Genomic DNA, 10,076 nt, shown 5'->3' with positions numbered 1-10,076 from the left:
CTTTAGTTCTGTGGCACCTAACACAGGTATGGCACTGAATACATGCTCAGTAATTCATGAATGATTTGTTCAATAACTGGTGTGAGTACCTGGGACTGAGGCACATGACTAATAGGAGTATTGTGTAAGAAATGACAGAGGGGTTAGCCGGCCAGGCGCAGTGGCTCTTGCCTGTAACCTCAGCACTTTGAGAGGCTGAGGCAGATGGATCATGAGGTCAGGAGATTGAGACCATCCTAGCCAACATGGTGAAACTCTGTATCTACTAAAAATACGAAAAAAAAAAAATAGCTGGGTATGGTGGCGCGTACCTATAATCCTAGCTACTCAGGAGGCTGAGGCACGAGAATTGCTTGAACTCAGGAGGTGGAGGTTGCAGTGAGCCAAAATCATGCTCCAGGCTGGAGACAATGCAAGAGTCCATCTCAAAGAAAGAAAGAAAGAAAGAAAGAAAGAAAGAAAGAAAGAAAGAAAGAAAGAAAGAAAAAAAGAAAGGAAGGAAGGAAGGAAGGAAGGAAGGAAGGAAGGAAGGAAGGAAGGGAAATGACACAGCAGGAGTCCTGAAATTTGCCACTGCATTTTTAGTGATTTCCTTTCAGTGTTCAGATGGTTGTCACCATACAAATTATATCTATTTGTTTACTGTAAATTTTCTCCAGGGTCCCTTCCCATTTTCAAATACATGCATCGGATTCCTTCAGTATTATAAAGAAAATATTATGAAGAGCCTTACCTGATGGTAATAACAACCATAACTACTAAGTAGAGAGTCTACATTTATTAATAGCAATGTCATCTTCTCTAACAGTTGTCCAGTGTCCCAGGCCTATCATAAGCTCTTTGAGAATGAGAGTTGTGTCTTATGCTCTACACTTAAGATGGCTACTTAATTTAGATAGAAGAAGAATATGGTTATTTGTAGGCAGAAGGCAACTTAATTCCTCACATGGCACTATACTAAAACACCCTAGGCCCTCAATTTTACTTGTGGTCTTTCTTGCACCTTCCTTCATTTAAGGAGTCTCTTGAATTCCATAACTTCCAGATTCCACCTGAATAAATGGTGGAGGTGGCAATTGGGGACAAAGTTATTTTACCCTGTCCCCTCCGCAAAAAAGGCAGGCTTCGGTTCACTTAGGTTTGGGGGACATAAACATCCTCTTAGTGTTTGAGTACCAAGGAAATGATGAACTACTATCAATTGAAAAGTAACAGATTGGTTAATTATCAATCAGTCTGGTGGTGATTATTTTAAGACTTTTGCCACAAACTGAACTTCCCCAAAGAAAATTATCAATCTGTCTGGTGGTGATTATTTTAAGACTTTTGCCACAAATTGAACTTCCCCAAAGCAAATCTCTCACGCAGTTTGGACTTAATTTCTTTTACCCTTTCTTGAGAGGCTACTATGCAGTGCTTCCCTATCTAAAACACTGTTTCTACCAGGGGATATTTGTGGGTTTTCTGCATTACAGACTAAGTATTCAGTCTTTTCTCTAGAAGAAAAACTGTTATGTTACATCTGGGCAAAAATGGAAACTTAAAAAAAAATCCTCACATATTTTTATTTTCCTCCGTGTGTGTGTGTGTGTGTTTTCCACGTAAGTATTTTATTTCCTAATCGAAGCTCATTCTTCTCTATGAGGCGCTGCCCTGATATTTTCGCCTGACAAATCTCCCAGAGCAGATGGTCCCTTCAGGGAAGCTCTGGAAAGTGCTGGGTGTTTGGTCATGCCTGGCCCCTCCCTCCCTCTTGGGGCCTCAAATGACAAGTCATCAAACCAGTTTCCCTCCTGCACGGGGTCTTTGATCCAGTAGCAGCAGGTTTGGGTTCCAGGCACTGCAGAGACCCTTTGCAGTTGGGTTTAGCAGCTACCCAAGTCAGCAGCCTGCGCTGGTCCTGGGGGTGAGAGTGATATCCTTGTTGTCCAATCAGAGACGCAGGCTTCACTGCGGTCCCCGCCCCACTTTCCCCGCTGACCCAATAACGGCCCTTAAAGGCCGGGCTTCTGCTGTCAAGTAGCCAGGGTGGGCTCCGCCGAGGCGAGGAGGGGCGCCGGTGGGGAGATGCGCTCCCAGGTGTTTGCAGTGGAAGTGGGAAACCTGTAGGGTATGGTCCAGCTGTGCCGCACCGAGGTGAGCAGGAGCAGGGAACAGGTAGGAGGCAGGACTTTTCCTTCTTTGCAGATAAAATAAAGAATGCGCATTTCCATGCTGTTGCTTCCCTTCCCCCAGCCCCGCCCCGCCCTCGTCACCCCCAAATCTCCTGTGGTCGCTGCAGCTCTCTCTGTGAAGTACGGCGCTGGAGAGACTGGGGGGGAGGTGGCTGGGGTGCGGGGAAGCAGGGGTGCGGGATGCCGGAGACCGGGGGTGCCGGGCAGGGCAGGACGGCAGTGCCCTAGGAGAGGGCTCTGAGCCCGAGGTCAACTTTCCTCTCCGAGGCTGCGGCCGCCAGCGCCGGGAAATCGCCCCGGGGATGCCATGTCTCCTTGACTGGGGAGGGGTGGGGAAGCGGCGGGGTCTGCAGCCCGGGGCCAGCCAGCCGTTCTTCGGCTCCCGACGCCTGCCCGCACCTGCCCATCTTCGCCATCCCACCTGGGCCCTTGGCTAGCCCATCCCCGAAAACCTAGGAGCGGTTGTAGAGACTGGAGGAAGGGAGTTGTTTGTCCCCTGGCCCCTCTGTTAAGATCTAGCTCCCTTCAGGAGAGGGGGGTGGGGAAGAATCCCTGCAACTCGAAGGGCACGTTCCGATTAATTACATCTCCGCTGAGAAGGCACCTGCCCTCAATCTGCGGCAGGTGGGAGGGGAGAGACCGCGGAGCCGCTGCCGCTTCCCTCCTAGCCCGGCGCTGTCCACTGGAACCACCTTCACACCTAGCTTCTGAAAGGTGGGTTTGGCTTCAGGGATTCCCAGGGAGTCAAGTGACTGTGCCCGGATGGGCTCCGAGCGGCTGCGAGGCTGCCTCCCTGGGTGACCGCATCTGGGTAGTAGGTGTTGGCTCAGTGCCGGTTCCTGCTGGAGTCAGATTGCTGGGAGCAGTAGGCATAAGAATTGCAGAGAAATCCGACGCTGCATCGCCCTCCGGGACTGATGACAGCCTGCTTTGAAAATCCCTGAAAAATTGGGATGATAAGAACGAGGGAGAGGGGAGAGCTGTGACCTTTCCTTATTTATTTATTTATTTTCATGCTAGACCGGGCATGGGCATTCGTACGTGTGCTTGTGTGCACATCTCCAAGGTGGAGCTATATATAGCTCCTGCATACCCAGCCCGGCTTCCCTGCTGCTGAGCCGGCTGCCTTGGCCTTCTCAAGCAATCTGGAAGCACTGAGTGGGAGGGGCAAAAGGGAATCCAATTCTCCATTGGGGGAAAAGCCGGAGAAGAGGGATTCAGACTGCTGAAACCCTGTGTGAAATACTGTTTTTCTAACTCACGTAAAGATCAATATTTCGTATTTCATATTTTCGATATTTCATGTTTTCAATGTCATATTTCATGTTTTCAAAATGTGCCACTGTGATCATTTCGCCGCATTTTTTCGTTTCTAAGTGTACATATGAACGGAACCTTACCAGCCCAAAGTGAAACACAAATCAAATTAATACATGTCGTATCTGGGATATTTTCTTAGATATTATCAGCATAATGGTTTAGTTATTTGGTAGTAAATTTATTTGAGTGATAACTTACAGCTAACAGCATCTGGGGATCTGGAAATGGATCCACCTACTTTCCAGGACTAAGGAACAGTTAGAACCCTTTCACGGGTAGATTTGATGCATTTCATTGTACGTATTTTACTTGTGGACCTGATATTTAAATTTGTCGCATCTATTTGTACTACGTGAACTTTCTTTTATAGATAGATATATGTGTATTTATTTTTGCCATTCCCCAGAATTATTTATTCCTGGTGACAACCTTTCTATTTTCACAGATGAAGAAACTAAGATTCAGAGGACGCAAGTGATTGGTTTAAAGTCTTCTGAAAACTTAAACTCTAATATTCCATCAACCTGCTGTGTAATTATACCGCATAGCAGTTTCCCTTAAATAGAATATTTTTTAGCTTCCCACGATGTTTGGTCCTGGCAACAAAATGTGGCCAGTGTTGACACCAGGAACAATATAAACCAAGTTTATTTAGTCATATTCTGACATATATCCCTACAAAATTTAATTGTGTTTTTAGAACAAAATTCTAACTTGCCAAGTCATTTTGAAGATAAATGATTTAATCTACCAAATTACCATCACAGGCAGTGGGAGTTAGCTTTTAATTTTGCTCTGCAACTTCCTAATGATCTGATTTGGAGCAAGTTAATTAAACTCTGAGAATCTGTTTCTTCATCTTCAAAAGGAATTTTATAGCATTAAATTTTCAGATTGCTATGAGGGTTCCATAACATGTACGCATGTTTCTATCATGGGGATGGGTACATAGTGGGTCATTAATAAATAGGGCTACTGGTAATCATAACAATACATTGGTGTGTGTCAACTAAATGGATTTTAAAATTCATGGTTTTAACAATGATCACTCCACTTTGGGATCTCTAGTAGATTACTTTCACTGGAAAACTTATTCATACTTAGTCTTCATTTGTATGGCTGATTTGTTTTCTAATTAGGAAGAACTTCGAAGAAAAAGACTATGCTTAGAATATTTTTGTATACCCCACTACATTGAACACAATCCTATAATAAGTAGCCTTAAAGACTCTTGCTCAGGAAGCATCATCCTAAGAAACTGGATGTGTGCTGTAATGACTTGGGGATAAGTTTTTTGTAGAAGGCTATGCATTGGGAGGAAACTTCCTTTGGCTTTATGATCCTCTCCATGAGGAGTAATGGATGACATAAAGTGTTTCTAAATCCTACCATAGAATGATTCAGTCTTCCAGTAGGGGTTATGACTGTGTACTGGGTCTCCATATCCTTGTATCTTGTGTCCTTTGAGACCAACTAGAAATAGCTGAAATAGACAATTCATATTTCTGCCTATAAAATATGCCCTGTAATTGCCTTATTCCAAAAAAATCAACAAGTGTTTTGATTTCCGTCTACTTCTACATGTAAATTGGCCGTGGTCTGTGTCAAATCCCACAACCTATTCTAACTCACCAGTAAGCTCCTCCTCCTCAATTCCAGTATTTGTTTTCTTTTTATCGGTGTATTACCCATTGTTATCTTCTGACCTGCCATTTTTCATATTGTCCATCTTCTGCTTGAAATTTTGCTCCTTGACACCACAATGCTCTGGTACACTTTTTTCTTAATTTTTCTAACTTTACTTTCTTTGACTCCCTTTTATCTTCTCTTTCTACTTCTAGCTTTCAAGCAAATCTCCCAAATTGATGACAGTTTATCTTATTGAAAGTAAAGTTGTCCTTCTGCGTTTCCATCCCTAATCTCCATCCCATTAGCCATTTCCTTTACACTTATTCTACTGGCTAAGAGCACAGACTTTGGGAGGAAGCCTGCAGGTGTTGATATCTATGTATCATGATGCAGTTAAGTAAACAACAGCAAGCCAATTAGGGATTATTTTTGCACTTATGTGGGAGGATTTTGTGATTTTTAAAATATTAAACAAGATAATGCATGTTAAACATTCAAAATAGGGTTTGGCCCATGGTAATTACTCATAAAGAATAATAGAAGTGGTGTTATAGCAATTGTAATGGACAAGGTGAAAACTGGTTTTGCTTTTTCCCCATCAATAGGCATCATTCCTAAACTGGGTTTTATCAATGGAGGTGACAACTTTACAGGCTTTCTGTTTGTGGTCAGCTACTTTTTAAGACCTTCTTTCCTCTCTCTCCAAGACTTCACCATATATTCAATAATTAATTCATTTTAATTTTCAACTCTACTTTGTATTTTTCTCTGCTTATTCCAGTGCTGGTTTCATCTGGCACCGCATGCTTGGATTAGTGCAGTAGGCAGGTTATCAAATCTTCCAGTGTATACGTTTATCTGCTTTAATCTAAGATACCACAAATTACTGGTATAATGTGTTTTCAGCGTTAATTAATGCTTCCACTTTGCTTTGAATATTTCACTGTCCTTTAGTTCAAATATTAAAAGAGCACAGACTTTGGAGCAGGAGACTCAGGTTCAACTCCTGACAACAGGACTTATCAGTTGTGTGTCTTTGGAAATGTAGCAGCAGGAGAATTGATGGGGCATTATTTCACTTTGATGATATGAGTGTCCTACTGTGTAATATTCCATTCAAAAGTCTATCTTTTTAATATTAAATTAAAAATAAAATTATTATAAGGAAATATAGCAACATTAAATAAAAATTGGAAATAAAGAAAAATCCATCATATTCCACAACACCAAGAGATCTTATTTCAGTCTTCCATCTTATTTCTATTAAAATAAGTAGGTATTTTTCAATTATAGATTTGAGTTTATAGTGAACATTCATTTTTGGATTTAGCTTTTGTAACTTAAGATACCATAAACATTTATTCATTTCATTTAATATCTTTCCTAGCCATGTTTTTATGGCTGTCAATATTCTATCATAGATCTTTAAATTGTTTTCAGTTTTCCAGAGTCATGGAAATGAACCTATATATGACACTAATATTTGGATTTTTGACCATTTCTTTACGACAGCCTCTTAGAAGTTACCCAGGCAAAAGTGTAACTGTTTTTAGCCTCATAACGCTTACTGCCAAATTGCTTCCCCCAAAATGTATGCACAGATTTATACTCTACCAGTGGGTGTACCAGTTTGGCCACACTCTTGTTAACATTTGGTATTATTTTTAAAAATTGGGATCATTATGATAGCACGAATTGTGTATCTGGTTATTCTGAGTTATATTTCTATGATTTTGGATGAGTTCAAAATGTTATATTTGTTCTTTATATTTCTTAATTTGTGAATTTCATTTGACTATTGGTGTGTTCATATTTTCTTCATGTAATACGAAATCTGTGGTATACTGCAAAAATTTTCTTCACCTTGTTCTTTGCATTTTAAAAAATGTTTTCTGACATGCAGAAATTTATAGCTTTACTATAGTTTATAAATATTTGCAGTAGTGTTTCTTTGTAGTTTTCAGGCTCAAAAAACTTTCTGCCACTTCACGGGGAATTGAGTATAAAAACAACATGTGATGGTGCTGTTGCTGAACTTCTTTCCCCCTTTGAAGCGGATTCTGGCTTATGTGTATCATATGTATATCCCAGTGTGAAATGGCTTCTGGGGACACATAAAACACACTCAGTCTATTAAGATCCTATTATTCTTTAGGCAGCTCTCCCATGAAGTGAATAGTACCTTAATTCTTTCTGAGCTACTATGGTCCATTTCAAAAGAGCCACAGGGCAAAATGCACAATGTAAGATATTAATGGCCAGGTTACTCAGCCAGAGCAGGGCACTTTGTTTGTACAATTATCTGAATGACTCAGGCATTAAATCTGCTTCTGCCAGGATTATCCAGATGGTCCTTAATTCACTAGATAATTGTTCGCCCCTGTACTTGATTTTGATGGTGTAGACCTGAGCATGTCATCCCTTTTCCTGCACTGTTTTGTTACTGCTCTAAATGCTTAGGGCTGGTTGTATTAGTTTCTTTTATGAGAGGCAGGTTGCCTGGGTCTTCAGAGCACAGGTGTTAAGAGTTATGCAGAGCTTTGCGTGAAACTAGCTCAGCCAGCTACTAGCAGTGTGATTTGAGGGAAGCCACTTAAATCTTCTTACAACCTTGTTTTCTGTGTAAGAAACTGATATTCAGAGTTTAAAGTCCCTATTTCCATCCCCTCTCTCGTACTCACCTTCTCCTAAGTACGTTCTATGTTTTAAAGTTGTCTTTCTAGAACCAATCTCATATTCTTCCTCTGCTGAAAATTTTTTGATGTAGTTCCCAGTTTCTTCCATTAATAAGATGGCTGAAGTCTTTTGCATTGCACTTAAAGTCCTTTATTAAATGGTACCTGGTAACTTCTCTAACTTCATTTTCTCATTAATCAAATATCTTCCATCTCTAGTCTCCCACAACGTCAGTCACACTCAACTGTTTGCCTCCTCCTAACACATCTTGTTTTCTCTTTTCTCTGAACACCCTCCCATGTTCCCCTAATTCTATGTTTTCTTGTTGCTTTTAACTGACCTAAGCTTTTTATGCCTTGGGTCAGGTGCCACCATTTCTTGGAGGACTTCCCTGAATTTCCAGTCTTAAATTTTGAATCCCATGGAGACCTGCAGATATCCTTGCCTTAACACTTACCATACTACATTGTACTGATTGTTTATCTCTTTTCCCCACTGTAAGTCCTTGAGGATAGAGATCGTATGTTATTTTTCTTTGTGTCTGATAGGGGATTTGACCTTAAGTTGATACCTAATAAGTATTTCCTGAAAAAATGAATAAAAGAAGGTTAAGACTAAATTAGTTTTTAGGATTTCGGCAAATGCAGGATTCATATCTTTACCCTGGAAACCAGTTAATAAAAACTAAAAACTATGTCAATTTTCACAGTATTTCAGAAATTAACTTCTTGGTTTTGTTGAATCATACAGGATAAATAAAAGGGAAGTTTTTTTTTTATATGAGGAATTTTATAATGAAAATCATGTCTAGGACAGCCAATAATTCCAAACTGATAAATAAGTAGGTAAATATCTTTTAAATAATTCTGCATTTTAAAATGAAAGAGGAGTGTATAGTTACATGGATAATGTAGATGTATAAATTTAGCTGTGTTGGAATTAAATAATGGCAAAGTTAATTTCACTTTATTTAATAGAAGGTCTTCCATTGGTGTCAACTCTAGTAGTTACAAGGTGTGGTCACATGCATAGCCTTTTTTAATCCTTTGCAATAGTTTTTAAAGTTAGATTCAAAGGCATGGTTATCCACATTTACAGATGAAAAACAAGCTTTCAGAGAAGTAAGTGATTTGCCCAAAATTATATATTAATGGCAAATCTGGACAAGTAAGATGATGTTGCTCGTAGTTGAGTGTCCCATGTGTTATGCTTGGCCCAGAACATTTCAGTGAGAGATGACTGCCACCATTTTGTCTAGGTTAAGGACAAAAATCTTGATAATAATAATCACCTGAAAGTCCTGAGCAATCTAGTAAAAATGTATTGCATTATTACCTATTAGGGTTTTTACTTTGATTTTTAGTAATCTGAGAAGAAACCAGCTGACAGGAGTTTTTGCTTTAAACAGATTTTAGTTTTAGTTTAACCGAACACACACACCCCATATTATCCTTTTTTTTTTAACGTGAATTATTAAATTATTTTTTCTGGATTTCTTAATTTAGTAGACAATATTCAACTTTAGTCTTCAATTTTTGGCTTAGCATGTATTCTGTGTAGTCTTGGAGAGCCAGCTGGGTCAAAAGTGATTTTTGGGAAATAGTGCAAGTGCTGAAAAAGAAACTTATGGAAAGTAGGTGGGTTCTTAGCTAGAAGGGTGATTTATCCTACTTTGAAAATTACAAACACTGAGATAAAAGACCGATTTGTAAAATTGGACTTGTGCAAATGTCTTCTCTGTAATTACACCTCAATTATTAAGAACCACTTATTGAACACTTACTCTGTGTTGAGCATTTTAAAAAATGTGTTGCTTGTGACACCTCAAAACTTTACAAAACCAGTGAAGAGGCTTTTCAAAAGTTCATTATTCCCATTTTGTAAATCAGAGAAGTTAGTGAGAACTTAATGCATGGAGAGGCTAGTATTCACTCCAGATTGTCTGACTCTGAAGCCCAAGTTTTTAATTGCTGTGTTATTCAGCACTCACCCCCAAGCCCCATGATACTTGGTTTTAGTATTTTGTGAGTCACAGTTTAAAACTCTGCTATTCTAAGTGACCTGAATCTATCCCTAGACCCTCAAATAAATTTGGTATTAACACAAGGAATTAAATCATTCTAAATTTGCATATGTTTTATTTATGAATGTCTTATTAATATCTTTCACTACAGTAATTTACATGCTGCAGTTTCCTAAGCATGAATTGGACCATTACAATGTGTCATTAAATATGACTCTAATGGGTCAGTCATTAGAATTTTGATGCAAGCACCA

General features: G+C 39.7%; 1 protein-coding gene across 2 annotated transcripts in view; it reads left to right on the top strand.

The window, feature by feature from the left end:
* The first annotated feature begins 1,985 nt into the window (after positions 1-1,985).
* Positions 1,986-10,076, top strand: part of CNTN1 (contactin 1) — a 372,749-nt gene continuing 364,658 nt past the window's right edge. The window contains exon 1 of one of the 2 annotated variants that reach the window (XM_017530373.2): positions 1,986-2,157. The gene's annotated coding sequence lies outside the window, so the exon portion shown is untranslated. The remainder of the gene's footprint in view (positions 2,158-10,076) is intronic. The other variant, XM_017530381.2, reaches the window with a different exon arrangement.

The sequence above is a fragment of the Cebus imitator genome, unplaced genomic scaffold, assembly GCF_001604975.1.
Source record: "Cebus imitator isolate Cc_AM_T3 unplaced genomic scaffold, Cebus_imitator-1.0 Scaffold2, whole genome shotgun sequence".
Lineage (NCBI taxonomy): Eukaryota > Metazoa > Chordata > Mammalia > Primates > Cebidae > Cebus > Cebus imitator.
Note: the sequence above shows the minus strand (reverse complement) of the source record. Positions and strands in the feature narration are given on the sequence as shown.